Source organism: Calypte anna, chromosome 3 (genome assembly GCF_003957555.1).
Source record: "Calypte anna isolate BGI_N300 chromosome 3, bCalAnn1_v1.p, whole genome shotgun sequence".
Classification (NCBI taxonomy): Eukaryota; Metazoa; Chordata; class Aves; order Apodiformes; family Trochilidae; genus Calypte; species Calypte anna.
Genome location: NC_044246.1, coordinates 73,948,547 through 73,974,539, shown reverse-complemented (window position 1 = coordinate 73,974,539; position 25,993 = coordinate 73,948,547). Strand labels below are relative to the sequence as shown.

The window sequence follows — 25,993 nt, the reverse complement described above, 5'->3', positions numbered from 1 at the left end:
ACTAGCTGTGCAGTTTAAAAATGCAAGATTCAAACAACCATCTGCATTTGAGATTCCTTCCTAGGAAGACAAATTATTCAGTTTCTTATAGTCAAATAGTTAAATTTTACTTTAATTTTATTAATTTAGAATATGCATTCTCCATCAAAACTTAATATCTCTTCTCTGTTGAACTCAGATCTGAGAAAAATCAATGTAAAGAACTTAAACACTTTCCATTATGAGATGGAGAATGGGAGTTGTTGCCAGTTCATAGCAGCTTCTCTCTGCTGCTCCTTCTAATATTTTTCCCTTGCTCCAATGTGGTTCCTCCACAGGCCACAGTTGTTTCAGGGAATATCCACCTGCTTTGGTTTGTGTTCCTCCCTGGGCTGCAGTGTGGATATCTGCTCTGCCATAGTCCTTCATGTTCTGCAGGGCAATCTCTGTTAAGTTACTTGGAGTACCTTCTCCCCTCTTCTGTTCTCAGCATGGTTCATAAGGATGTTTCTCTCAGTTCCTCCTCATCCCTCATGGAGGCCACCCCTGCAGCCTCTCTGCTGGCATCACCCAGGCCTTCAGGATAATTGTAGTTTAAATATATTGGTAAAATATTGACTTCTCTATCACTATTTATGTATAGTAAAATGTTCACACATCTCAATGACTTCATCATCACTTATGTCCTACCATATATGTAGATGAATTACTTGTTGCTAAGGAGACTAAAGGGTTTTACACTGTTTACACAGTATATGCTGTGTGGAATAAGAAACAGACGTTACCTTAGTTGACATTTTTTGCTGTTCAGAAGTGGTGCTACCTAAACCAAAAATAATTTCAGTTCTGCACTGCAATGCAAAATATGAATTAATTAACCTTTAATTTTTAATAAAAGGTACTTTTTACATGGGGCTGTATATTTCTATTGTTCATTAAAACTTAACTCAGAACCTCGACAGATAAGTATTTGAGTGATACTTCTCCTTCTAACCACCCCCCTCCTCCCCGCCCCCAGCAGGGCAGTTTCTTGCTTTTGAATATATTTTAGGAATTTTTTGAATATTAATTTAGTAAAAGTATAAAAATTGCTGAGAAGCCTGCATTTCTTTTAACCTTCTAACCAAGAAATAACACTTTTTCCTAATTGTTTTCTGGTTTATTTTTCAAAGAAGCTTCAGCATCTGTAAAACATACTTGGCATGTCTACATTGATTTAGTGTCTTTCGAGTTTACAAATTGGGCACACGTTGCTGTGTTTGACACCTGCAGGCATATAATTATATATGCTAACAGGCAAAGCTTAGTTGACCTTTTCTTAATGAATGCATCTTCCACAGTCTTTAAAGTGCCTTACTTCACTGGCAGACTTGCATTTTGGGGCTGCTGCAGGCAAACATAAGAATTCACTTTGAGGAAAAGTGACTTGTAGTTGGCCAGACTAGCATCAGAGATTTACAGCAGCCCCATCACAAACATAACATTCTTGTATTGTCTTGAAACCTCCTATTTTCATGGGTGATCAAGCAAGCAAAAATTGTGTGATTACTTAATCAGCAGTGAGAAACTTGCTTTGTGAAAAATACGCTATAATCAAACGTCTGCAGGGCATTTACCAGGCTTTTGGGTGTTTTCGCTGCTTCATCACAGCAAAGCACTGATGAAATCACAGGGACAGATACTAACAGCAGTGCTTTCCCAGTTCAGTTTTCCACTTTGCCATAGATTTTCTGTGTGATCCTCAACATTGTCTTAAGTTGGCAAGTTAACCAGGCACCTGGCAAGTTAACCAGGCAGTTTCTGCTGCTTTGCACTGCAAAATCTAATAGAAAGCACCTAGATTATATGCTTAAATCCACAATGAAGATGAATTTGTATATCCTGTTTGATGTCTTCCTGTGTTTTCTGCGTTGTCAGGTTGCTATTTTGTGTTTTAAGACTTGGCTGAATTTTGAATTTTGGTTTCATCTAAGCCATGAGACATATGTAGATGATTAACCCTGGGTTTTTCCATACGTACAGATAATAACCAGGCATTATTACACATTTTCTGTGAGTTTTCACACTTGCTGAAGAAAAAAGAGTTGTGTTTTTGATTTCTGCCTTTACTAAATGGAAAACAACTCCTAATATTTTTTCTTTGGAGTAAAGGATGTCTAGTGGGCTTGGATGAATTCAGCTTCAGTGTAAATATTAAGTGCAGCAGAATCTGTTCCATAAAAGGCTTTGACCTGGGACTTGGGGGGGTGAAGAGAACTCTGCTGCACCCAAGCTGACTCCATGCTGCAGTATCAGTCACCTGGTTGTGTGGGAAGGTTGCAGCAGAAAGCTCACAGACTCACAGCATTTCTGAATTCTAATTTACTTATTCTGCAGTATGTGACTTAGATTTGAGGCACCATGGGGTATAAGATAAATCAAAAACCAGCACTCTTTCTTTGCCAAATTTATTGTTTTAAGTAGTGTTGCTGTGGCGTGGCATGGCATCTTTAAGAGGAGAAGAAAATGCTGTGGCAATCCTTGCTTACTTTTCCTATTTCCCCTGTTCAAATTGGTCCTATTTTCAAAATCTCTTTTGTGTATTTCTGATTCATGTTTCCCATATGGTGAATATATTTTCGTTGTCTCCTTTCCTTAAACTATAAAATCCTCATTGCTAGCTCTCACAGTTGTACTTCTTAGTGTCTGGGTTCCTACCACTTTCGGATTTTGTTTATACCTTTGTGTGTCTCTCCTTCTATCAGGTGTTTATATCTCCTTCAATATATACTGAAGACTGATATAAAAAAAAAAAAACCTGATCATGGGACACTTGGAGATCATGAATAATGTGCAATGTCTGGCAAGTTCCCCAAGCTAGTGCTGACTCAATATTTAGTTCTCACTTGGCTTGCTCTCACTGCTCACCAGGTTTAGTTTACAGCCATGGGCTGCAGCTAATGTGCAATGTCTGGCAAGTTCCCCAAGCTAGTGCTGACTCAATATTTAGTTCTCACTTGGCTTGCTCTCACTGCTCACCAGGTTTAGTTTACAAGCCATGCTTGGGCTGTTGCCATGATCATAGGCATGACTCTCAGCAGTGTGGTAGCAGACAGGAGCAAACATAGTTAATGTTTTCAGACTCAGGCAAGCACATCTTCATTGTTGTTCTGGATAGATGTAGTAATATATTAAAATAGTAATATATAAATATACATCTGAGCCTTCTTGCACCAAATAGGACTTGGAACCTGTGCCTTCAGACCAAAAAAACCCATATTTATTTTCATAGACAATGCTGTATTTTACAGACCCCAGTAGTGCTGATAGTAGTTTTGACTATCTGCTAAATCAGGACCTTTAGTCTTAACATTGTTCCACTCTGTGTCTCAATCTAGATAGTGCATATCTTGTATCTGTGTTGGTTGTGTAGATGTTATTTATTTATGTAAACAACACTGATTCTGGGCTTGCTTCGGTCTCAGGCAAAATACTTTATTTCCAGTGCAGTGGGGGGGGAAAAAAAAAGGAAAAAAAAAAAAAAATTCACTATGAACCAGCTATTAAAGTCTGCAGAGAAACTCATGAATATATAATAAAGACATAGTGCAGGAAATCCTAAAGACATGATAAATACTTGAGAAAAATCTTTAAGGGACAATTAACTGATCATGACCATGTGTAGCCTTTGGGATAGTTACCATTTCACTGGAGTTTTTCTGATGTGAAAACAAACAATAATACAGTATTACTTACAATTTAAAACTACATTCAGCAACTTAATTATAAATATTAATAGATATAAGTAATTTCTTTTACTCTGTACCTGGATCTTAATATTACTAGAATTCAAATGTTTGAAGTTATCTCATGAACAGAATTTTAAGGTTAGGAAGAAACCCACAACAAAACATACACAGTATTTATGGCTTTTCAGATTTTTTTCTTATCTAAAAATCAAGATGACACAGTGTTTGTGGTCGTTTTTTTTAAACTTTATTTTAATTTATTCAATTGTTTCAGGCTATAGGAGAAAATTGTTTCTTTTAAGGTTATTGAATGCCTTCCAGCATAGTGTAAGCAGCATGTATTCAACAGTTACTGCTCTGTATCTTTATAGCTGGATATCAATTTTCACTCTTAGATTAATATACAAAATGAAAATATCCTGCTTTTAGGTGAACTATCTGTTTTGTGTTGTTTGTGTTAACTTATATATTTCTTTAATAATTATACTGTTAGTAAGTTCTAGAAAAATAATCCACCATGTCAGTGGGCTAAAATTTAAGGAATGGTAACATTTAAGGAGTTCTATAGAGCCTTTTCATTGTATAATTAAGGACTAGTGTTAGTGATTGAGCAAGCCATTTAAAAAGACAAAATAGATTAAACAGACAACTCTTAAGTTTGTGTGTAATTTTTGAGTAAACGGTATTTACTAGCACAGTACCAGAACTCTAGCACTATGATTTCAAAAAAATGATTCAATTATTTTTGTAATATTTTGTTGAATTTAGAGCAAATTATTTGGATGTTAACAGTCAGAAAAATATTTTTATTTTTTTAAAAATCTTATTGTTAAATTAATGCTTGACCCAATGTTAAACCAGTGCTCCAACACCAGGTGTGGTGGCCCTGAAACCTGCATGTACAGGATAGTGTGTTTTCCATGTTTTTTATATTGAAATGGCTTTTTTTTTTTTTTTTTTTTTTACTTTTTCTGTGCCAAGGTCATTTTACTTATGCAGGGTACTGTTTTTATTGTAAAGAACATGTTTGCAACAGTGCAAAATGAGAGACTGCCAGTTGTGTATCTCATTAATTTTAGGGCACATGCTACCAGCCACCTCTTCCCTTTGTCATTGAATAAGTTGTAGCACACATTGTCCACTAAATTGTCTCAATAGGTACTGAGGAGGTTGCACACTGTTCTGGGCTTTTTAGGGACCATGATCCCCTGAAAGAGGATGCTGAAAAAACACTCAATCTGATTACCCTCCTCCTTTCTGAATGGTGGGCATAATGTAAATATAATTTAAAAAGCTTTTGGGAATATCTTTTTTTTTTTTCTCTTGTAATTAGTTCTGTGTAATTCCTTCAGTGCTGTAGTGTTTATTAGCAGTTAAATACTGCTGAAGCATTAAATTGTATCAGGACTGCAAAAAGCAGGGACTGCTTTGAGTGAAAGATGCAGAGCAAGTGCCTGAAAGTCAATCTTCCACTTTTACATAAGAAAATAAGCTACAGGTTTTACAGTCCCTCTCAAGACTGCTGTGCCTGAGGCCGCTGGGTAAATTCTTAGTGGAAAAAGACTTAAACGAATACTCCCAGGTCAATAAAAACAATCCTACATGCATGGCTGTCATAGCAAGAGGATTGTTTCTACAGAGGTTTTTATAAGCAGTAATTTATTTTCTTGCACCATAGTTTGTTACCAGGTGTATAAGTACTCCCCCTGCACCCTGTGACAGGGGAATACAATAATAACTGTTCAAAAGTGAAGTGTCCTGTCTGCAGTGCTGGGCATAATGAAAGGAATTTAAGTAGAGGAAAGTACTAAAGATGGAAATGCTTAGTAACAAAGCAATACATTATTGTTGATGATCACAACTGCACAAAGGTCCAGTGAGATGCTTTATAACATTTATTTTCCTTTTATCCTTTGGAAAAGGAACGTGTAGGTTGTTAGGGATAAAATGGGTTTGTCTTATTCCTGGAAAAAGAATCATCTGCTGTCAGAATTTATCACCTTTGCAATTTAGTTGGTCTTCAGTCCTCAGCCATGTGGAATTTCTATGAGTTATGTACAACTAGCAAATCTTCAGTTTTCGTTGTTAACTTCTATTATTAAATTTTCCAGCACTTGTTTTCTCAGAACATACCATAAGGGACTTTAAGTCAGATATGGATTCTTGATACTCTGTGACTGGTAGGCATTGGAATGCTGGGTTTAGCAGAAGTGGAAAAATATTTCTATCCAATACAGGAAAAAATAAAAGGTGGAAGGGGTTAATGTGAAAAAAGTGTTGATGGCACTGTAAATGCATCTTTGAAGGTGAAGTTAAGATCATGTACAGGCAGGGTAAAAATAGACAGATACCACTCCATGAGTACCTGCGTGTTTGTCTTCACAATTTTTTTAAAAGTCTAATGTCTGACCCTATTTTTTTCTTTTGCATACATTTCTCAAAAAGGGCTGATTGAACTGTCTTTATAGTTCCATTGTTAAAAGCTGTACTTTTGATATTTTAACACCTAGTTGAAGTGTATAAGTTCTAAAAAGCTTCAGAAAAGAAAGATCAAAGATACTCAATGGCTTCCATGTAAGAAATAATTCAGTAGGACACTTCTCTTAACCTACAAAAAAGAGACAGCTGAATGGGCTTATAACAGAGGACTGTAAAATAATGAGTAGTGTAGAGCAGGTGAATATAAAGATAAATATAGAATGACTGTTCACCCTTTCTTCCAATACAAGAACCATGAGACATCAAATGACTCCAACAGGCAGCGTATTCAGTGGAAATTCCTGCCACAAAACATTGTAGGTACTAGAAGTTCATGTGTATTCCAACAGTGATTGTATCTAATGGGTCATTGTTTCATGGATTTGCCCTCTTGTTCTGCAAACAGAACTTCTGGTTCACTTCAAGGACTTAAGAATGGCAAAGTTATCTCTACAGGTATCTCCTTGCATACTTGCTTCCTGGGTGATGACTGCCCATTTGTGGGGATAGTGTATTGGAGTAGACAGATATTTAATTTGACACTGGGTAGTTTTTTATGATTGTAGCTGAATCCCTAGTTGATTGATGTTTTTGTCACTATCTTCTGTCAGCTTATGTACTCTAGCAGTTACAGAGGTTTATAGAGAGTTGCAGTGTCCTCAAAGCTATTTTTTTTATTTCTTTACTAGAAATTGTAACATACAACTGACAATGATCCTTTGTATGTTAGGTTCATTCCAGCTATAAAAAAAACCCAAAACATCAGTGCAGAGACTTGTGCTACTGTTTTGCTTAAAGAATGGTGAGCTTGCCTTTTATTATTAGAATATTTAACTGTATTATTAATTTAAACATTAAAACAAAAACATGAATGGTTGTTACCTGGTTCTTAACTTAGTTTAATATTTATTTATAAGCGTCATTTTGAGGCAGGAACAGCTTTTAATTCTTTAGAAATAAGGTCTAGAGAAGGTGGTAGTGTGATGTTCTTCCCCACATGTGGAGAAAGAAGGCACTGGGAGACTCTGCAGTATCCCAGGTGTTTTCAGCCTTCTGGGGGAGGACAGTGCTTTGCAAGTGTAACACACCAAAAAGGAAAACAATCTGAAATTTGGGAGGTCATGAGAGATGTGGATTGTGGTGCAAAAACTTTTCTGCTTTAGGAGCTCCTGCCCACTTCTTTACAGGATCCAAAAAACCTTAAGTGAAAAGCACTGTGTGTAGGCTTGACATATACCTTAACACTGCTGGTTACTTTTCCCAGAGGAGATTTGTCATTTATCTGTGGAAGAAAACAGCACCCTTAGGGAGGGAAGCTTCCCTGGAAGAAGCTGTCTGAAAGCACTGTTGAAAATAATGAAATTCAATGTTTCTCATTAAGAGCTGTTATTATATCCTTATCTACTTATTGAGAAGGAAGCTCTTGCATCAACTTTTTCACTTAGCTTTAGATCAAATAGGACAATCTGCTCTCCTTCATTCTTAACCTCAGTGAACTGTAGTAGGACTTGTGATGAGGTTGACAGTGTATTTTCCTGTAGTACTTGAAAACTACTTTATTTAGTGACCATGTTGGCTTCAACAAAAAAATAATCTCCTGACTAGGCAGATTCTCAGCTGTAGTTTATAACTTATGTTGGTATTGAGGTACTGATTCAGTAACACTAGTTTGTAAAGAGGGAAAAAAAATTAAATCATCGTATATTAAATAATTAGTTCTTTTGTTTTTTTGATACTGGGGCTCTAACAGTGACAATTTTTGTATGGTGATGTGTTTACATCTGGCATCTAACTGCTGCTGCAGCTGAAACATTCTCAGGGTGGTGAAACACTGGAACAAGGTTGGCCAGAGAGGTGGTAGATTCCCCATCTTGGAAACTTTCAAGGTTGGATGGTGCTCTGTTCAACTTGATCTAGTTGAAGATGTCCTCAATCATTGTCCTTAATCATCTAGGTTGGAACTAGAGGATCTTTAAGGCCATTCTATGCTGTCTGAGTCTATAATATCGAACTACTGCCATGAGGAATTAAATAATGCTATCTAGTAAGCACTCTGCTATGATATATTCAGAGAAATATGTTTGCCATTTATAGAAGAATCTTACCAGACACCTGCTTTAGGATGCTGTTTTTAATATATCCCATCACATTATATCCTAATAATAAACTAGGAACACTTTAAAGATGTATTTATTAATAGATGGGCAATGGGCCCAAGAAATAAGAAATCATTACAATCATCTTGCATAAACAGTTTGCTTTGTGCTGTAAATTGTCTCTCACTAAACAATAATATTCTCTTCCTTGGATAGTTAAGTTAATTTTAAAAAAAGAAATTTCTAACAGTATTGATTGTGTAAAAAATGTCCATAATATAAAGGAAGTAATGACTATTGGGGGAGTCTCTTGTTGGGTTATGAAACTGGAATACACTTTTTTTTATACCACACAGACGTTGTTTGCAACAGCATTAACCAATATATCTGCCTTGAGGATAAATATATGCTGCACTTTGTGATGAACTGATGGTTTTATGAAGAAATTAACTTTTTTTTTCTTGTTAAATTTTCCCCTGATCCAAATAAGATTTGTAAAGCAAATATTGTAATATAGATGAAATATTTTAGCACTTTAGTGGAACTTAATATCTGCTGGAATGTTCAGCTCTTACGGATACTGAAAATATATCTAGAGTATAATATAATGAGAATAACAGTGGAATAGTTGAGAAAGCTGGAAATACACAAGCTATTAATTATGAAATAAATAAAGAAAATACATCTTAATCTCTTATTTAAGCAACAAGAGGACTAAATGTCAGTGGTTCTGTACACGATAAAAGTACTAAAACTTTAATAAAGTATGTGCCCTTTTATATAATCTCTCTTGGCATTTAGCTACACTCTAGTTTGGTAACATATAATTCTAACTACTTTTACCAGAGTAATTTATATCATTAACTGCTATCTTTGTAATGAGCAAATTTAGTGTTATTTTATTTTTTTTTTAATAATCAATGCAAACACAGCTAATTGGACTATTTTATTTCTTTGCTTTTGGTTATGAAATGTGAGTTTTGGTTTAAATCTGGTTTTGGGCTCGAAAATCTGACAGAGGGAGCATTCAAAACCACTGTTTTTTCCTACCATTTATCACCTCCTTATTAATTTATTGATGGTCTCCTTTCAGTCCAAACATTAAAAGATTTCAGTCCAAATATCCAAACTTTAAACTTTAGTAAAGACTTTGAAATAATTTCTCACAGCATTCTCCTGGACAAACTGGCTTTTTATGTCTTGAGTGGGTGTATACTTTGCTGGGAAAAAACTGGCTCTATGGCCTGGCCCAAAGGGCTGTGGTGAATGGAGTTAAATCCATCTGCCAACCCATCACACATGGTGTTCCTAAGGCCTCAGTCTTGGGGCCAGTTCTCTTTAATATCATTATCACTGATTTGGATGAGGGGATTGAGTGCACCCTCAGTAAGTCTGCAAGGGATAGCAAGTTGGATGGGTGTATTGATCTGCCTCAAGGCCTAGAGGGATCTGGACAGACTGGATTGATGGTCTGAGGCCAACTGTATGAGAACCTCAGTGAGGTTCAGTGCTGGGTCCTACACCTGGGGGGAAAAAAATCCCATGCAACACTAGAGGACAGGGGAAGAGTGACTGGAAAATTCCTTTGTGGAAAAGGTCATGGGGGTGTTGGTCAACAGCTGGCTGAATATGAGCCAGCATTGTGCCCAAGTGGGAAGAAGGCCCATGGCATCCCGGATTGTATCAGGAATAGTGTGGCCAGCAGGATGAGTGATTGACCCCCTGTACTCAGCATCAGTAATGATGCACCTTAACACTGTATTCAGCTTTGGGCTCATACCACAAGAAGCACTGGCTGGAGTATGTCCAGAGATGGGCAACAAAACTGGTTAAGGGTCTAGAGCACAAATTTTACAAGGAACAGTTGAGGGACTGGGGTTGTTTAGCCTAGAGAAAATGAGTCTCAAAGAAGACTTTATTGCTCACTACAACTACCTGAAAGGAGACTGTAGCAAGGTGGGGGTTGGTCTCTTTTCCCATGTTAAAAGGGATAGAACAAAGGGAAAGGGTCTCGAGTTCTATCAGGGGAGGTTTATTTTGGATATTAGGAAAAAAATCTTTACTGGAAGGGTTGTCAGCCACTGGAACAGGCTTCCCAGGGAAGTAGTTGAGTCATCATTCTGGAGGTTCTTAAAAGCCAGGTAGATGTGGTGCTTAGGAGCCTGATTTAGTGTTGGACTTGGCAGTGTGCTAGGTAAATGCTTGGACTTGATTCCAAAAAAGGTCTTTTCCAGCCAAACAGATTCAATTATTGAATGGAATCTATTTTGTGAGCCTCACTATGGAGCCACATGTCTATATTTATAGAAACACCTGTTTTATGTGAGAATTTCTGTACCTTTCAAATAAAGTGAGACTTTATAAGGGTTGAACTGGGATAAACAGCAGGGAAAGGTCAGTAATCATATATTTTCCTTGTAGATAAATTCAAAGTACTCACACAGTGAAACAGCAAAATTGATTTCTAAATGCTTTTTTAAGACAGTAGGATACCCAGAATTGCTCATTTCTTCCATGTATTTATTTATGTGTTTATTAAAATATTTTAGCCCAAATCAACATAGAATTTGACTCTGGGTTTGTTTCTTTTAATAAAATATGGATCTGGTTGTTAAGAAAACAAGTGAAAAACCACGAGGAACTCCAAGGTAATGACTATTCTACCATAGAAGAGAAAGTCGGAGAGCAGGAGGTGCTGACTCCTGAAAATGTGAGGTCTGAACTCGTAGAATTTCTAGAAGTTTGTTCAGTATTATCTGAAACATTTGTCTTCATCTCTTGACAATATGAGGAAATCTGGAGAGATGGATTAAATCTTTGCCCTTTGGACTAAATGCTTCTGTCACAGTATATAACTTAGCAGTAACTCATTCTTCTGTGCTTGATGTGTTTTAGAAGCCTATAGTAATAAAGTAAATCTATGAAAGAAGTTTCATAGACAGTAATTTGGAATACCAAGTTATATCTGTGCTTGTATAGATGTTTTTAACTCGGGCTGTTCTGGTGTGTAAGAGTTTTAAAGTTTAAATGTCCATGTATTTTCTTTTGAATTGTCTATTTCAGTTTTCCCCCTTTATCTTATTAGTGACTCTGTTCTTTGCCTGTGTTGGTCTCCTGAAGGCTGAGAAACCTTGCTTGCAAAGTTGACATTAGTTTTAATTTCTGCTTAGGATAAATTATTCCTAAATGACATCATATTGTGAGTGGTACTGTTGAAGAGTCTTCATGGTTTATGGGCTATAGATGCTCTTGCTGTACTGTTCTTACCTAGGTACAAGATAGGCAGGATGGAAAACCTGTACCTGACCTTGAGTGGAGATATTGGTTATTTACAGTCATCCTCTGATGTGCATTGGCTCTGTAGCTGCAAGACAGCTTGCAATTATCACCTCTGGCTCTAGAAATACTCTTATCTCAGAGTGGAGGGTGAGAAAGCCTGGAATGCAGATGAAGTGCAGTGGATACTTTGGGATAGAAGGGCAGGGATTTAAAGCAGTAAGAAAGTTAAGCAGACACCAACAGAGGCACGTAGCTAGCAGAGGTTCATATGGTGTTAACTATTCTTTAGAGGTTAGAATTCAGATCAGCTTAATAAGAGGCTGCAAGCATCTGAATTTCTTTGGTATGAAAAATAAGGGGCTATAATTTGGAACTGCAATAGTTGAATGAGTCAGAGAAGAATGAAGTTTTATATGTGTGCGTGAAGGAAATCCCTTCTGTTTGTGTCTCTGAGCTCAGGTATTCATCCTTTCCTACACCATTTTATTGGCTATTACGAGGGAGGTTTTTTAAACAACCAAACCCCCCCTCATAGTAGTTTTCTCATCTACAGCTGAGAGGCAAATTCCATGTGCCTGGGAGAAAACAATGTACTCTCAGAGTTTTTTAAAATACCACATTATGTTTGCAAAATTATTGATTTTGAAGATAATTTTGACTTCCATAGCTATTTGTTATTTTGACGCTCTTCCCCAAGTCTTCCTGGGCTTAATTTTCTCCTCCCTACCCTCTGCTCTCTTCTTATTCATTTAGTTTTGCATGGTGCTTCAGGTAGATAATTCTTATAGCCATAATCCCTGTGGGCTTTGATGTGATACTTCAAATCCGAATATGTCAGACTTGTGGAACATCATTGTAGCTTAGTGAAATATCAAACCTAGGATTTAGCATATATTTTCTTTTGTTGTTATTTTAATTATTTTAATGAAGTATCTTCGATAAAATAATGCTTTGCATTACTTTCAGTCCAGCTCACACAGTTTTTGTTTAGTGGAATCTGTTTTGTTAATTGCATATTATTCCTGCTTTCATTAGAAGCTGAAGAACCTTCCAGGTCAGGTGCCATGTTAATGTAATTAATGTGCTTTTACCTTTAGTCTCAAGTAATTAATAGAGTTGAACCTAATGACCATTCTCAGGGCAAGTATTACATTTGCCTTTTACTGTCCTTTGTTAATGGCATTTCTATTGGCAAGAGTGCTCATGTCCCACATAAACTGTTTTATTTTAAAATACATGTTTGTGAAATAATTTGAAAAATGCACATTTTTAGTAGTACACACATGGTGGACATTAAGATATTAATGAATACTGTCAATACACTGAAACAAGGAATGTCAGTGTCTGGGAAAGGGAGATCTTAATAAGCTGCTAAAAGAGAACAAATGGAATGACATGGAATCACTAAGTTAGAAATAAGGAAGGAAAGATCTCTATAATCATACTTAGTTGTTTTCGCCAGGTAAATCTAACCTTCAGTTTATTTGCTCTGTCAGTATTCAGATTATTGAACACTTAAACTTTTCCATTCACTGTATTCATTATAACAATTTATTTCTCAATAATAACATAACACAATGGCTTAAGTAGAATAGATGGGATAATATGTAGCACAAAGCTGCATGGAATGGTGAGCATATTCTCATCTGTGAATCCATCAGATATAGCAGCTCCAGATGCCATATATTTGCAACCAAGCTTGTCACTTGCAACTATTACCATCAAGCACAGTGTTGCAATCAAACCCATGTGGCTAAATTTAAGGAAAGACATGCATGTCTTTCTTCATAACATTCACCAGTATCATGAAGGGGTTAATGAATTGTGGTTCACTGACCAAACACCCCCAGAATGGGTGATGGAAGAGAGAATCAAAAGGGCAGAAATAAAGAAAAATAACTCATCAATTGAGATGAAAGCAGTTCTAATAAAGGGAAGGAAAAAAAGTAAGAAACAAGTGATTAAAAAGCAATCACCCATCATCAATAGACCAGTGCCCAGCCAATCAAAAAGCAAGGGCTATTTTGGAAAGATTTGATCCCTGGTTCTATTGCTGAGCACAATCATAGAATCATAGAATTGGCTGGGTTGGAAGGGACCTCAGAGATCATCAAGTCCAACCTTTGATCCACTAGCGCTGCAGTTACCAGACCATGGCACTGAGTGCCACATCCAGTCTCTTTTTAAATATCTCCAGGGACGGAGAATCCACTACTTCAGTGGGCAATCGTTGGCCAATTCAGAGGAGCTGACTTTTGTCCCCTCCCAACCTCTTGCCCAACAACAGCTACCTGCTGGGGTGGCAGAGTGGGAAACAAAGGTGGTCCTGACACTGTGAAAGCCCTGTACACCATTAGCTACAATATTGGTGTGATATTTGGCCACAAACCTAAGCCACAGCACCCTGTGATCTGCTATTAAGAAAATAAACTCCATCCCAGCCAAATCCGGTGCATGACTGAACAGACATGTTCAGCTATTACACTTCTAATCTTACTGCTTTGCTTTCCAGAAAAAAACCTGTGGGTTTCCTACTTTTCATGGAACAGTGGGAAAATACCCATTTTAATTTACAGCCAATATCTGGGTGACAGATGCTCTCTGTTACTCCCCTGTTACCCTCCCAGGGGAAGATAAAAAGGGAAATAAGAGAGAGAAACTTAAATTTTTTTGGGAGGGAAAGAAAACCCCAAAAGAAACCTAGAACAAGTCTAATGAAATAATAACCATTATGATGCTGGTGAATTACATTCAAATACATAGATACACGCAAATATATATTGAGTTACATATAATATAGATGTGCAAATATAGAGCCTGCACTCCTCGATTGGTAATGACTTTCAAACCAGAGAAGTCTGGAGCAGCTGCACTGATCCTACTCAGTGGGGCAGGGGAAGGCAAGCTGTCTTGGTCAGTGATGCTCTTCTCCAGCAAGAAAGTGGGCTGCAGAAATCACAGCAGCTCAGGAAGCAATATGATAAGACAAAGAACCCCAGTGCATCCAACACACTAGCCAGAGGCTAGCAGAAGGCTTTTTTATTATTATTTTTTAATTTTTAAACGTTTTAAAAGGAGCACCATGGGCTTGGAACACTGTGATTTACCATCTCCTCCCTGTAGGCATTGCTGTTCTTCCTCATTTCCCCTCCTCCCCATTGTAACTGCACATCAACAGGATGCTGGTAGGGGCTCAGAATGTCTCAGGCTGTAGGAAATTTTTATCCTGGTTCTCTCAAGTCATGGTAACAGGGTATGGGCAAATCTGAATCAGAGATTAAAATCTTTCCAAAAAGTGGTTGCATTAATATTTGGTCTAAAGATATGATTTTATTAACAAAAGATGCGTTTTGGACATTAGGGTTTAACTGTAGGAAAAATGCCTTTAAAGAAGTATCTTAAATGACATAGAAATTTTTCAGAAGGGGTTATGTATAGACTTGAATGCAGGAAAAGCTAAAAATAAGTGAATATTCATGGTATGAAATGAATTTTAAAAAACAGCTTTAATGCATCTGTTGAAAAAGGCAAAAAAAATAGTTTGCACTCCCCCATAATGCATGTTTAATTCTCCAATCCACACTGCCACTTTTCTGAAAAAACAGAATAAATGACTCTTACTTTCTTTCCCAGTAAACCTGTTACCAGATGTAAAAGACAAAGTGTCACACTTCATTGTTTCCATGGCATGATCAGCATTTCAACTAAGTTGTCACTCTTCATTCTGAAAGAGCCTTTCCACAGGTCTGACTCATTACAGATTTGAATTGAATTATAAAGACATTGGGGCTAGTGGTTTACATAATCAATGTGAAAGACTGGAAAACCTGTATTTCTCTAAAGAGGTCACTATGAATGAAAGACTAATAATTTAAGATGATGTTATTTGGATCTAATTTACATGATATCTTTATATGTATGACAATTTAATCCTGCCTTTTTTTTTTTTTTTTTTCCTGTGGAGTGATAAGCTTCTACCTGTGTTTGTGATTAAAAAAATCCCTGCTACTAACTTCCTGGGTATGGAAAGCTACAATTCATGGAAAACCCACTGCATGGAATCTTTAATTTTTAATTAGGGGAGAAAGCCAAGTATAAGGGTGGACCCTCAAAAAAGACAGAATCTGTTTTATGACAGTTGTCTCAAAATGCAGTTAACAGTAAATAATATAACCACAGTAACATCTGGAGCATTATTCTGTAATATTAGAATAAATTTAACTTTACTGAGTAATGACATGGTAACAAAGGGCAACTGATAATAAGAAATAAGCACACTGGAATGTAAATATGGAATTAATTGGAAACATAGAACCATACTGTGTCAGAAAGCTCTTGCTGTAGGACATTTATATAGTTAACAGCTCATGTGTCTGTGTCTCACATATTCATGTGCAGATCCATAGTTACAGAGGAAAACCAGCAGGAAAGAGCTTCGAAGGACAAGCTTTAATTCATCCTAACAGAACTCTCTAACGAGCAGGAAGAAAAAGGACACATAGGAAGAGCCTTTTAGTCTACCTATTTTGAATCAGTCTCTGCATGTACCTTTTTTACTATAGTGTGAACTATCATATTAACTTCAACAGTCTTCTAGCAGGATAGATTTTGTACATGCGGATTCTGTATCACTTGCATGATTTCTTGTGGGCAGGCTCTGTCTACAGATCTTTTTAACATACTTCCAAATGAGCAGAAAATTATTTTTATATAAATAACTGATTTTATTTTTATTGGTGGGTGTATACTGACTCAAGGATAAATGAATTTCTAGTCCCAGGAGTAAATTCTGCTTAGCTGTATCAGAAGTTGAACACTTCCATGTAATGTGTTGTATGTTAGTTGAGCAACCCCTGTCAAGTATCAGTTCCTCAGCTGTCTACAGATGTGTGGAAGGCAGCAAATCCATAGAAAAATTTACTAGTTTTTTTTGTTGGTTTGTTTTTAAGTAAGTGCTGATTGGTGTACTTCAAAGTGGCTAATGACTCTTTGTAGGCATATTTTGTGTATGAGCTTCAGAATCGCTGCTGAAATAAGATTTTTATTTTTCTTTAGTGAAAAAATTAATAAGATTCCCCTGCAAGAATTCATTGAGGATTGTGCAAGAACATTTCAGAGGGTTGGATTTGTGTGTTCAACAAGGAACAGTGGAGAAATCAGCCCTCTTTCAAATAGTACTTTCAGGATACAATTAAATCTCATCTTAAGGAAGGCTGTAAAGGTTGCTTACAATAACCAGCTCAGAAGGAACATTCGCTTTACAGAAATCTAAGAGTAGGTGAAATTGAATCCACCACAGTGAATGGGATTCAGCTGCCATAATGTACATACTGAGACATCCTGTGTCCAGTCCCAATACAAAAGAGCTCTCAGTGAGGCCTTTGCAATATCTACCAGTGTCTACAGGTTGTACCCTGAGAAAGTCTCAGGCAGTCTGAAAGGGCCTTTTTTTTTTTTTTTCAGGCAACTGAATCTTGCTTTGTATTTCCTCTTTTGTCACAGCTTAGCAGTTTGGGGCAAAACCCAAAGGACCAGCATTACTATTACCATCCAGTAAGGAATACTGGTTCTTGTATGTGAAGGAAAAGTGTTTAAGAAAACTATACCCACTATTTGCATAACGTGTGTTTTTGCAGAACTCTGTCTTACTCTAAGCCACCTCTTTTTCAAGATGAGTTCTCTTTTCTCATTCACTTATGAAAACTTCATTGTATGTTCTGTTGTCTTTCTTTTTTTCCTGATGTTATATAATTTTTGAAACGATCAGGTTTTGTTTTAGGGCTCAGATAGATACATGTGCCAAGTACCCAAACTCCTTTTATTCCATGCAGTTAGTAGATGAAATGGGCAAGTTGTACTGATAAGCTGCAAAAGGACTGATAAAATTTGAGATCTATTTGTTTCCCCAGCCACCTGTGTAGATAAGACATGAGACCTCAGAAAGACACTTTGCTTTCCTGTACCAGAGGCCAGGATGTGTAGCCTCAGCATTATCAGGTAGACTGTATATGGACATAGGCAGCGAATCCTACGTGTCTGTTCTCAGGTGAACTGTTCTCCAATATCTACTGAATTTGCACTTTTTCCACATCTGTGGTTCCTTTTACCACAGTTGCCTTTATCTCCTGCTGCAGTCATTTCCTCCCTTCCCTCTCTCCCCTCCACGTTAAACACTGCCGTAGAATTTTTCTCACAGATTGCTGCTGCAAAACCTTTTTTTCCCTTTTTTTGTTCCTGATATTTAGACTGTTTTCCTAAGGGAAATAGTTGTAATGATTCTGTCAATGTGTTTCCTTGCTTGAATACATAAAAACAGAGGTTGCAGAAGTAAGTTTTGTGAAAAGGTGGCTAAATAGCCTGTTCATACACCTAAAGGAGAATAGCTATCTGTGAAGATACTGTATTTCTTTAACACTGACAAATCCAGTTGTAAGATACAGATTCCTTGAGAAAGCATTTTATATGATACCCATGATTCATGGAACATCCTCTTCCTTGTGGAAAGATGATCTGGAGGTGAATGAATGGAGGTGTTTAAAAAGAAAAAGCCTTAGCATGGGCAAAAAGTGATATACTGCATAAAAAAATAATTTCTCATCACATCACTTAAATTAGAATAAAAACGTGGAGTATTTTTGCTGTCTAGTCTCATTATTGCTGTATTTAATCCATATATAGGGTTCTGAAAAAGTATGATGCATAACTCCCACTTTCCTGCCAAAGAAACTTTTTCAATTTTTCTCAAGAGGCTTCTAATTCACTAATTGGAACTTAATTATCAAATCAGTGAACAACTTTTTAGAGCGTAATTATCATATTAGTTAACAACATCTTAGCATTTAGACTCTTAATAACACAAAATTTCTGCATATAATTGATGATCCATCTAAACCCACACACTTGGTGTACAGCTGCTGCTGATGTCTGGGGTATGGACAGAAACAGTTGTGGAAGGATATACTGTGGAAATATCACTTGCACATCTAGATCATGCTTCAGTTGTTAAGAATATAACTAACTTCCCTTTCATGGAAATTATAACTGGATAATTATTAAGAAAAACAAGTGACAGTTATATGTACTGCAAATGAGAGTATTCAGTATCTCTGTGCTTCATTCAGATCAAATGTTTTTGCCTTCTTCCTCCACTTTCCCCAGCCCCTCCAGTATTATTTCCATAGCCTGTGAATTAACTATCAGTGGTTTATCACTGGAGAAATGAATCCATATCTCTAAGATTTATCATACTGAAACAGATCCTCTTGTGCCTCATTAAACATTTCTGCTTGTTTACTTCAAGATCCCACTAGAATCTGTTCTCAACATGAATCTGCCATAAATTATCAGCTTCTGAAGTACTCAACTTTCATATATACTAACATGCTCCTTAATCATGTTTATTGTAATAATGGCATTACTTCAGAAATATGAAGCTGTCGCAAAATTTGTGCATCTTTTGTGTAATATTTTAAAGACATAGCATACAAAAGCTTTCAAGAAGCTTAAGTTCTTGTTATTTATAGAGCTGATACTACATTTCATTCATTTCTTTGGAAAGCACTGACCTAATTTCTTCTGCTAAGGTGGTGTTTGTAGAACTCATACTGAGATGCATGAGTTATCTTAGATCACATTACAGAATGCAGTATGTTTCACTACTGCTATAACTTACAAAATAGATCAACTTAAGGAATCGGAAAAAATGTATTTTTAAAGCTTTAAAAGTAAATTTCTACAGTCCAGCAGATGCACGTAATGTGACTGCTTTTGAGGATAAGCTTTATTGGTTGTGTTTAACTATTTTATTTAACCACAGAAGAGCTTAACAATCTCACTACAGATTCCTCTCCTTCTAAGTTCCTGGAATTTTTATTATCAGCACCTAATACTTGCTTGCTCATACTATTTTCTTGTTTCTGTACTCACAGTGCGTAACTTACTTTCTTTTTTTTTTTTCTTTTTTTGTCTCCCATGGCTGAAACTCTAAAAGGGAATCATTAAGAAAATACATAAATACAGTATATTAGGGACAGGAATAGTGAAGATTTTTTTTTCCAAATATTAATCAATAACCCACCTTACTCTCCTGAAAATTGTTTCTGAGTATTTAAACTATAATCCCATAGCAACACATCTCTTATTTTAACCAGCACAATCATAGTTTTTCAAAAAGTTGTTTTGGTGAGATTGTTACTAAAATGAGAAGATAATAATGTCAAAGCAACTTTCCAAATATTTTTGGAAGCAGAACATTTGATTACTGAGTACATTATTAAATGTAACAGGCAAATGTTTTTGGCACATTTTAAAACTTTCCATCAGTCTGATTTTTTTTTTTTTTAATTCTTTTCAGACTATTATTACTTTTTCTGCCATTTCACAACATTTCTATAGCAGTGATTTCAAACTGTTTAATACAGTTTGGAAAGAATTTTAAAAGATTATTAAATGCTCCAAGCAGTACTGAAGAAAATCTTATCTTTTAATAGCTTTAAGAACAAAATGGAAAGAATGAACAATTCCAGGTAGTGCACTGAAACGTGATTGTTGAGAATCATTAATGCCTTATTATAAAGTAACTGAAAAAAACATATAGCAGACATAAAAAAATCTTTGTTTCCTGCTAGTTCTTGCTAAACGAGTAGACTTACCAGTTCCTGCATCCAGTTATTCAGGGATCACAGAGATCACAGAGGAGCAGTTCTAGAGTTCTACTATATTCCATTAAGAAAAATTTTTTTCTACATTTTTTGAGGTTACTTTGACTATGCACAGAAAATGTACAAAAATTCCTCTTTTTTTCTTTTTTTCCTTTTTTTTTTTTTCTGAAGTGTCTGTGGAAAGAAAAAATATTCACAAAAAATAAGCAATATGGGTCCCTTAAACAGTTGTGGCACTTTTCTCCACAATAGAATTATAAACTCTATTTCATTAGCCCAAAGAATGACGATTAAGAACTATTACAAAACCAAATCCATTTATGAAAGGGATTATTCTGTGAAAAGTGCATACAAGTCATAAGTCAGAGGCCATGGCATTCAGCAAAGATCAAGTCAGGCATTCTTTTGTATATTCATTAGGAGGATCCAAGTTTTAGTCTTTTGTGATCCCAAATCAACTTTTATTGACCTTTTTTGATGTCCAAAGACATTGAAATAGGCACTCTTATTTCAAGAAAGAAATCAATCCTTATTAACGTGTTGAAATTTTAAATTTATATGAGTGATTTTTGTATCTTGATATTTTTGAAAGAGAAAATTGAAAGATTTATATAGGCTTTTTTTTTTCTGTAGAAAAAAAGATGCATATTATATGATTCTCATTTGTTAGATCCTGCAGTGCTTACTTTGTTGCTTGTAAATTATCTGCTGGGTGTTAGCAGAGTGAGTCAAATTATCTGGATAACTGCAAGCTGACTCTGAAGGTACTTTTGGCTGGCACATAGTAGTATTTGATGCTGAAGATGCATTAGGAATTACTTGACAAGATAGAGCCAAACAGAAGGTGACCTGACTGGTAAACACCAGTCTATTAAGGTGCACAAGGATTGTTTTAGGAAGTTGGGAATAATAAGAAATCAAGTTGGAAGCTACAGGCTGGGACTGTCGAATACCCTAAAAGAAAATCTGAGTGCTAATCCTGAGCTTCTTTTCCATTTAAGCAATTTCTATTTGATTGGAATTGCATTTCCAGTTGACTGGATAAGAAGCAAATAACCTAGAAATCATGGGTCCTGGGCTGCACCAAAAAAGCATAGGCAGCTGGGTGAGGGAGGGGCTTCTCCCCTTCTTCTCTGCTCCTCTGAGATGCCTCCTGGAATCCTGTCTCCAGTTCTGGAGTCTCCTGCATAAGAAGGACAGAGAGTTCCTTGAGCTTGTCCAGAGGAGAGCCACCAAAATGATCAGAGGGCTGGAGCACCTCTCCCGTGCAGAGAGGCTGAGGGAGTTGGGGTTGTTCAGCCTGGAGAAAAGGAGGCTCTGAGTTGACCCTATAGTGGTTTTCCAATGTCTGAAGGGGGCTTACAAGAAAGCTGGGGAAGGGCTTTTTGCACAGGTGTGTAGTGAGAGGACAAGGGAGAGTGGTTTCAAACTTGAGGTGCTGGAATATGTTGCCATGGGAATTTGTGGCTGCTCCCCCTCTGGAAGTGCTCAAAGCCAGGTTGGATGGGGCCTTTAACAACATGGTCTGGTGGGAGGTGTCCCTGCCTCTGGCATGAGGGTTGGAACTAGATGATCTTTAAAGTCCCTTCCAACCTTAACCATTTGAATATATTATTCTAAGATTCACACCTGGCAGAGGTATATGGAAATATATGATGACTTCAGGTGTGCTCTTGTTTTCTGGATCTTATGAACTGAAAATTTCTGTCTGTATGGTAGCTTCTCTTTAACCAAAGTTGAAAATTATGTTATATATCAGTAAATTACCTCCTGGTTAGGGCATTGTTCTGAAAAGTGAAAGACCTGGCCTTAGAGTTCAGTACGCTTTATAGGAAAGCCATTTGAAAAACATTATTAACATATAATCACAAGCAATGTTTTTAATTAAAAGTGTCTTTCCATGTAAACTGTGCTTTGAGCTACTACCAGTTCAGAGGCTCTGATTCCTGTAAAGTTCAGGTGCTTTTCTGTTTCATCTTTGTATGTTGAGGGATCCTAGGATGAGCTTATACTGCAGCATTTCCCTATATATTTGGATGCTTACAGTTCCTGGGAACCTTTCTGATTTCCCATGGAATTGTCAAGTGATTCCTGGTAACTGCTGAACTAGAGACTGTTTTCGTCTGGAGAAATTAGGTGGGTAGATTTTCAAAGATCTTCTTGAAAAATTGTAGTAAGACCCAAGTCCTAGGATTTTTTCCAGAGATTTTTTCCTATATTTTTTCTTCATAAAAGAAAACAACAACCCCTCCCAAAGAGCAAAACCACCACAAAGATCCTTTTTCTCCAACTTTGGCAATGGACATACTAGTATTAAGTAGCATGGCATTGTAGCAGTTAAGTTCAAAATAAATTTACTTTATAAATATCTACTTATTTCTTGTGAGTCACCTGTAAAAGCAAGTGAAAATCTGGATAAAATGTTTTTCATAGTTTGTGCAGTTTGGTTTCTCAAATGTGATTTCAGGAATACACCAATAGTTATGGATGAACAGTATTTGTTGTCATGGAAAGAAAAACAGTGGCCTAATGCAATATTGGAGGGTTAGATCTAGATGATCTTTGGGGTCCCTTCCAATCCTCACCGTTCTGTGATTCTATGATTGTTAACATGTATCTATGGTCTGTACAAGAATGTTAGGGAACTGGTTTTGTTAGTGTGAGATGCTACCTTATTATTTTCTCATATTAACCATTACTATTTCCTTAAATTAAAGAAAACCAAACTAAACCAAACTCTTTCTTTTTTTGATACATAATTTACAGGTTTTAAAGTGCAATATTTGCAGGATTCTGTGATCATATCTTCATGTTCTGATTGAACAAATGCTTTTAACATAAATTGTCTCATTTAAAAACATGTTAAAATTGTGCCTCTATTGCAATAGTGGGTCTGTTATGCCTCTTTTGGCATGGGATATTTATTTTTTAGTAAACCTTGTTCAAGGTCATACAGGAAATCAGTGGCAATGAAAATAAACCCTAGAAATTTGAGGTCCCATTCTTCTCCTCTAAGCCCTATGTACACTTGGTTTCAATAAAGCATACTGCTGAAAGGTACTGTGTTTTCCCACAGTGGCTTATCCTCATTAAAAGGCTTAAAAGCCAAACGCACAGTGTTCAATGTTCTTATTCCTTTTTAAATTTTTTCCGTTTTCAGGAAAAAAAATCAGGAAGCTTTCACTGTAACTTTGAAAAGGTATGATAAAAATATGGTATAGTCCAGATTCACACTACTGTATTTTATATATACATATATATACATAAAATGACATTGTTTTATGGAAAAGCTTGTAAAGAAGAGATTTTTAAATTTGTTTTTAATGCCATGCATGGAAGTGATTAATTTCTTAAAACCTGCTCCAGACAGAAATAAGTGGCTATGATATAATTTTGTTCTGCATTCGTAGGAACCACACATCTGAGCTGGCAACTTTAATGGCAGTCTTTGAACAACCTCTGTGTCTTTCCAGTTCTTAACTGGATCTGAAACAGGATTATCAGTACAGCCATAGCAGGCTTGATTGGAGAAAAAAATGTTTTCAGCCAGGAACCCAGATCAGTCACTGTAGTACAGCGCCTACCGTGCCTCCTGCTGTATCATCCCCACCACATCAGTGATTCTGGGTGTTTTTGGATGAGTTTCTTCACTGCCTTCTGGCTGTGCCTGTATTTGAAGGACTATACTCCTGTCACACTTCCAAAAAGCCTTCATAACTTCTATTTCTGGAAGTGCTGACTGTATAATAGCATCGATTACACTCTAAATAATATGCTTTTGACTTTATCCTTCTACGTGTAGTACCACTTTATGTAGCCATTGGCTCTGAATGTTAAATGGCCAATTTATAATTTGGAGCACAATGGATATAAGCATATACTGTTATGGTATGGTACCTGATAGATTTGCTTGATTCAGTCTTGGAATATTATTTAGAAAAGTTTTTGGTCACAGATGCCTTTTTCATAGGTATTAGTTACTCCTTTCTCCCAATTTTCTCGGTTAATTAAAGACTGTGAGAGTTTGTTTTCTGTATGAGGAATGATAAATCAGAATAGGAGATTTCTCTTTGCCACATCAGGATTCATCTGAAGTGAAGAATAAGAAATAAAATAATTTCATTCCTATATAGCTTAAAAAAATGCTTATAATTATCATTATTAGCTGCCTGGGACTGGCCTGCCTAAGAATTCCTCATCACTGTGATTCTTCAGGTGTTGATCATTACTAAAATCTAGTGAGCTCTGTGCCAAGTGTTTTTCATGACAGTAAAAACTTGAAGAACTGTTCATCTATACAGCAGTCACCTACTGTATGCAGTCAATAAAACTTCATGAACTATGGACTGAGGTGTAGCTACGTGATGCCGTATTTCCCAGTGTTACTGCTACAGGGCAGAGATGAACTGCCATATCATTAACACTGTAAATGAAGTCATATATGAGACCATTAAAGCAAGCTAAGCATTAAATACGCATTTTGCTATTCCTTTTAAGATTTCTATCTCTATTTTGATGTAACAGTGAAAGACCTCTAGGATGTTCAGCTGCTTGTACGTAAGAAGTGATGTTTCTGCCTATTAAGGGTCTATAAGCTGTGTTATAAAACAAACCCCAACACCTGCATTTTTCAAGCTGTCAGACAAAGATTGGCCTGGCTGCTTGTCCCCATATCAATGGCAAGATTTATTACTATTCTGTCTGCTTATCTGAGAGCATGCAGTGCATTCCTCAATTTGATTATTAATAAGGCTATCCTGAACACAAGGTAAACCAGCAGTAAATAACAGCCTGCTTGGGAAGGAACATGACTCAGTATGCTATAAAAACTTCTGGAAAGCACTGTCCCTTTATAATTCAGTATAAAATGAAAAGCCAATCCTTTTTATTAATTTCCTTTACACTTTATTAAAAAAATGCAGTGTAATTTATGGTTCATTTTCCAGTATTAAGCCAGTGGATTTACCGAATGTTTAAAAGAAAATAGTTAAAGGTGGTTATTTTTCTGCTATTTGCATATTCAGTAGCAAGTATATGACTATAATAATAAGACCAAGGCAGTTTAAAGTTACCACATAAGTTTCTGCTTGCATCATATGCAGTAATCGAGAAATCATCCTTTAAAATTTCACATTCCTGTTAATGCCTGAATGTATTTAGGTGCCTCTGCTGAGCATGCTGAAAATATCTGAAGCATAGACTTCCCTGCATACTTAAAAGGGTTCTTATATGGAGAATGAGGAGCTGTTTTGTGACTGTATTCTGATATTCAGAATGCAGAGATGTGTTTGCCTATGCTCCTGCTGTGTTGGGTATGTGAGTATTTTTAAGATGCTTAGATGTCAAATTAAAAAATGGTGGTGCCCTATGTGCAGCGTTGGGTTGGCAAAAGCTAGCAGCTGTTATATATAGCATTGTTACATTATATTTTTATATTATTCTATATTATCTATGTATTTTATGTGTATTCTATATTATAATGCCAGTAACCTGGCATGTTAATCCATTTTGCCTATTAGTAGGATACACTATATGTTGAGAACCTGTTTGAGTCTCTTTTTAGTGTGAAGGTTAAGATGAGCCTACACTTAATAGCATCCAAAATACTGAATTGTAGTTTGTTACTTCCCTGCTGCTTTCTCAGCTACAGAAGTAATATAAAACTGAAATGAAAGGAGTGTAGTAGATGTTTGAAATCCTACAGTTTAGAAAACAGCTATGAAGCTGCAACTACATGGTTTATTCCATATTCATCTTGGTTTCTTATTTTATA

General features: G+C 36.3%; 1 protein-coding gene across 1 annotated transcript in view; it reads left to right on the top strand.

Annotated features, from left to right (window-relative positions):
- Nucleotides 1-25,993, top strand: part of GRIK2 (glutamate ionotropic receptor kainate type subunit 2) — a 355,719-nt gene that overhangs the window by 85,043 nt on the left and 244,683 nt on the right. The gene's annotated exons all lie outside the window — the stretch shown is intronic.